Consider the following 5742-nt stretch of genomic DNA (forward strand, 5'->3'; position numbering starts at 1 on the left):
TTAACAATACATCATATTTTTAATATAGGCTCACAGAATCATTTCGTCTACGATGATACACGACTAAATGTAAGTAAATTCTACAACTGCGGAGTCACTAACTATTTGGTATACATAGTTTTTTTTATACATATAGTTACATAGCAAAATATTTATGGAACTAGAAAAATTTCTCTATTGCCCTGCGTCGAACAAACATAGCCTAAATCGAATTAAAGGAAAAACTTACTTCCTGAAAAAAAATCAAACAAGACATGTGAGTTTTCTAAGCAGTAGTAATTATTGCACAACACACGCAGTCACACAAGTGTGTAAAAATATCAACCTAGTCATCCGACTAGGTATATGCTCACACAGCCAGCCACACAAATGGCATATCACCAGCACTCACAATTATTAACATCTTCATATAATCACATCACGTGGAAATTAGTCAGTGGAGTCACCGAACCCCCGATGAGCCGTCCTCCCACATGGCTCATCCTCTCACATGTGCACCAGGGAGCCGATCCCCCATACTGGCCGACCGGTCTAATCCTCACTTGACCAGCCCTCTCATTATTTTTCCATTCTCTCTTTTCTTTTTCATACCAACAGGAGGCAACCCGGTCGTCTCCATCAAATCTAGATTATCAGGCGCTCACAACAGGAGGCCACCCTGCGGGCTGCGATCAAATCTAGATTATCCGGTGCGCCCAATAAAGAAGCCAACCCGTGGTTAACAGTAACGGCAACGGTAGGTGCACACGGGGGCGCCGATCTCCCATTTACCCGGCTAACAGAAACAGAATCAGGATCCATATAACAGAATCAGAATCAGGATCCGTATAACAGAAACAGTCTCACAAACCCATGGTGACCCACTTCATCCCAATTCCACACAAACAAAGCAAGGCATTTTCACATCACAACTAATCAAGCATTGCAATTAATTGCAGAAATATTGCAAAGTTAAACATCGGAATGCAATGCACAATCAGACATTCATACTCAAATGCAAATAAATAAATAATATTAACAATAAACAACAATGATAGATTAAACAATAATAATGAAAATAAACAATAACAATGAAAATAAATAAGTAATTATGTAAATAATTAAATAAATGATAAAGATAATAAATAATCAAAGCACTATATTTATTATGTACCAAATTATAAAACTAGTCTAAATAAACTTATTAATTATGTTGTTAATTAAAATTTAGTCTAATTTCTATCGAAATTTCGGCAGCACCTCCCCTAAAAATTGGACTGTCTACCTGCTTAAACATCACCATTTAATATACTTAGCAATTATCAATCACACAGCTCATCCATCGGGCGATCAACCAATCAAATACCCGTCCTCCTCAAATAGCAATATTACATTCCACAATTAATTCTTAATATTCTTTAATTGATTACCTTACACAAATTTATTTAGATATGCTTCATGAGTCAAATAGAAACTATGTACATATCTTCCTTTCTCCAAATTATTGCAAAAGACATCAAATTTCCGAGGTTTAATTTAAATGTTCTTAGATTGAACTTCATTTTAAATAAAGATATACCCAATAAGTCCGTATCATCTTAAGCAAATCAAACACAACCATTCTTGTTGTCAATTAGCCAAAACTCATAAAAGCTAACCTCGCATCAACCGCCATTACATAGAAATCCTAAATTCCAGCTTAAACTCATTTACTAGCAAATTCATCTAAAAAAAACAAAGAATTCATTTTAATATGCCATTTCTAATCTCATCGTTATCAAACTCATCAAGATGAACAATATAGTTGCTGCCTTTAAGTTTCTCCACCAAAATTCATGTTTCACATGATAATCAATTCATTTCTCAACATAATTATTTTGTGTAATACCATTCCTTCTAAAAAAAAATTAGAACTCATGTAAATAATTAAGTTAGTTGCTGCCATAGTTAAGAGATCCTTGATTTTTTTTTTTTGCAAACATTTGTAGTTTAAGCAAATAATCTACCTATTTCTATACAATATTTCGGGTTATATATCAATTAGAAGGTAAAGATCAAAACTTCCCATCAAGAGTTTAGCATATAGTATACATTACCTTCATTACTTACCTAAATCTCAAGCTAATGGCTAAATAGCTACTGCCAATATAAAGAATCTTTAATTCTTCACAAATATTTATAATAGAAGCAAAAATCTAACCATTTCTATATAGGATTTAGTTTATATACCTATTTAAAGAGCACAGATTGAAATTCCTAATCATATTGATATAAATAGTAGCTGAATATTTAAATTTCTACAATAGCTTAATTATATACCTCAAATCCTTCAACTAAGATTAAAGAACTCATGAATTAAATTTAAGGTCACAATATGGCTTACCTAATTGAAGAGTAGTCGAAAATTGCTTGAGGTGGGCCGGCAATACCAAATCGGGGTCGGTCTCTCTTGTCTTTGCACTAAGACTGGCAGGTCGGAGATAGGGGAAGCAGTGACCGGAGCTACTGCTAAGGAGAGGAAGAGATCAAGCCCGTCGGTTGAAGGCCAGCGTCGCAGGAAACACGAGGAGCAGGAGGCTCGATGCGATCTCCCGATCGAAGGAAGTCGCGGCTCGCCTGCGCCTTCTGCGTACGCTAAAATCGAAAGAGAGGAGAGAAAGAAAGCCGGAACAGCTGCGGCGAGGAGGCGACGGCGAGGAAATGAGGTCGATCGGCTCTGGTGGCCGGAAACGGGGAGGAAGGGGGAGGAGGAGGTTGCGCGCTGGCACTGGCGCAAGGAAGAAGAAGGGAAAAAGAAAAGAAAAGAAAAAAAAAAAGAAAAAAAAAAAAAAAAAAAAGAAAAAGAAAAAGAAAAAGAAAAGAAAGAAAAATCTTGGGCTTCTAGACCATTCCGGTTCGATTCGAACCGGTTTGGTCTAATTTAATGATTCGGCTCGATTTTTACTCGGTTTGTAGGGTTTCCACTTGGTTTTCAGAAAATTCAAGCTGGTCTTCGACAATTCAATTTGATTTTTTTTGGAAAAAAATTAATTTAATTTATATATACACATAATAGATTAATTGCTAGAGTTACATATTATTACTCGAAATTTAACTGTTCTCGATTTCAAAATTTTCGACATTATATTTGGGCTTAGGCCCAATTTGCAAAACTTGAACTCAACTTAAGATTGTTCACTATTTACGGCCCATACCGTCAAAAATTCAAATTTTGATTTAATAAAAATTCAAATGTTTCGAAAATAAAAATTCAGGGTGTTTCAGTATATAATTATCTTACTAAAAAAATCATATATTAAATACTCCTTTTATTCCAGAATAATAATCCACATTACTAATTTATAATCCCCTTTCTTCTATTTTATTTCAAAAATATACAAGTCAAAAAATTATTTTGATTTTCTTTACCTTTCAGATCCAAGGGGTAAAATTAGTAAACTAGAAAAAGTATATTTCATTTAAAGAATTTATATTCATTTTCATGCTAATTAAAATCTAAGTTGAAGAATAAAATTGCATAACTTGATTCCAAACACTCTTTCTCTTGCAATATAATAAGTAAAATTTTTTTAATTAAAATCACTAAGTATAACTTGATTTCAAAAGTTTTGACTAGCAATGTGATTTTATCCACAGAAGGCAGTTACTGCCTTCGATTCGACTTTCTTCAGAATTATATATATTTAAAAATTTTCACTAAATAAAATAAATTACTAAATTTTTAAATAATTTTAATATTTCCAGCTTTATTTTCCTTATTTTATTGTGTTATTATGATTTTTTTTTCAGCTATGACATAATTAACTATTTATGTAACATAATTAATATACTACACAATACAATTTCCTCCAAAAAAATTTAAAATAATGCACTTTTTATTCATGAAAAATTATATTTTTCATCTTTTTTATTATAAAATAATAGCCTCCTGAGATAGATAATTAATTCTTGAATAAAATAAAGCAAAATAAAAAATTAAATTAAAATGAATTTTACATATACGTATAAGTATTTACTTTAAAATATGTTAAGGAAAGTTAGAATCCTTTTGTATATAGAATTCTATTAGAATTTAGATTCCTAAATAGTTGTGGTATCTTGAGTGTGGGTATATATATATATATATATATATATATATATATATATATATATATATAATTGATGAAATATAACAAGAATCATATTTTCCTTAACTGAGTTTTACATGGTATCAGAGCCTTCAGCTTGTATTTTTTTTCCCCCTATTTTTTGTGAAGCTTTCAGTGAGAAACTTGCTTTACTTTCTCACTAGTTTTCGGTTTCGCTACTGCTAGTCTAGGTCACCCACCTAGACAGTGATTTTTGTCTCACTGCCACCCAAGGAAGTTAGTAAGGCTACTAATCAACAGTTCGACCAAATCTAGTCGCCTGACGACCGGCGAATGCCCTCACGCTCCCTAAGAAGATTTGGCCTCTGTCTCACGCACCAGCAGTTGGCATCGCGTCCAGTGGTTTTCGATGATCGAGCTTGGTTCTACAATGTTAGTAGTCTATTTCGATACTGACCTTTCCAATCCAGCGAAGTTTGTGTAGGAGCTTCTTAGGTTTTTCTTTTCCGGGTCATGTTAGTTTTTTGCCTTTGCTTCTGTTTGTGTTGATTCTTCAAGCTACGGTCATTTTTTTGCTTCTATTTGTGTTAATGCTTCACGTTATAGTTATTGTTTTGTGCCTTTACCTCTTGTGTTGAGCATTCAATTTTAAAGTATGACTACTGAACCTAAAGCTACTAAAGCTATCGCTAAGTTGGTCCCAGCAATGATCAAAATCATAGAACATAAACTGAACATGACTAATTATTTATATCGGAGTAAGACAATTCGAATTTATTTGAGGAGTGTTCAAAAAGATGATCATCTAATGGATGATCCACTAACTGGTGACACTAGGTAGAGTTGGATAAGGGAAGATGCTAAGTTCTACAGATTCGAAATTCTATTGACAGAGAAGTGGTTGGTTTAACTAATTATTGTGAATTTGTTAAAGAATTGAATTTTTGTAATCTGAAAAAGGTAATATGTCTCGTGTGTATGAAGTGTGCAAGAGATTTTATCGAGCTTATCAGCAAGATAAGCCTCTTCAGCTTCTTTCATGAAATTTAATAGGATTTACGAGGAATTTAATACTCTATTGCATTTCAGTATCAATGTCAAAGTTCAACAAACTCAACGAGAACAAATCTGTGATGAGTTTTCTTGCATGCCTTTCTCCAATTTTTTGAAGCTGTCAAATCACAGGTTCTTTCAGGCAGTAACATTATATTTCTTCAGGAGACTTTCACTAGACTATTGCGTACTAAAGGATCTCATACCCCTTCTCCTAAAGAAGAAGAGAACTGGGTTTTGCGTATAAATAGTGCCCTTGTGAGTCATAATCATGTAACTGGGTAGCCAACAAACAGAGGAAGAAGAAAAAATAATCGTACTAATGGATCAATTAATCGGGATGCTAGTATTATTATTTGCCACTATTGCCATGAACCTGGTCACACTAAACAGAATTGTAAGAAACTGATAAATAAACCGCCAAGGGCAAATGTGGCCACTCAAGATTCTGTAGTTGCTTCATCTGACAATAATGTGACAATATCTGCTGCGGAGTATGCTGAGCTCTCTAAATACCGTTCTTCTAAGTTTGTTAATCCTTCTGTCGCTGTTGCTGCCCATTCAGGTACACTTAATACATGTCTTATATCCACCTCAGAATGAGTCATTGATTCTGGTTGCA

General features: G+C 33.5%; 1 long non-coding RNA gene across 1 annotated transcript; it reads right to left on the reverse strand.

Annotated features, from left to right (window-relative positions):
* Nucleotides 1-3290, reverse strand: LOC110009622 (uncharacterized). Its single transcript, XR_005177057.2, has 2 exons — nucleotides 2363-3290; nucleotides 1-232 (listed from the first exon to the last, which is right to left on the reverse strand). It is a non-coding gene; the product is annotated as an uncharacterized LOC110009622 (long non-coding RNA).
* Between the last annotated feature and the right edge of the window lie 2452 nt (nucleotides 3291-5742).

The sequence above is a fragment of the Jatropha curcas genome, chromosome 10, assembly GCF_041381405.1.
Source record: "Jatropha curcas cultivar XTBG-Jc1 chromosome 10, XTBG_Jcur_1.0, whole genome shotgun sequence".
Taxonomy (NCBI): domain Eukaryota; kingdom Viridiplantae; phylum Streptophyta; class Magnoliopsida; order Malpighiales; family Euphorbiaceae; genus Jatropha; species Jatropha curcas.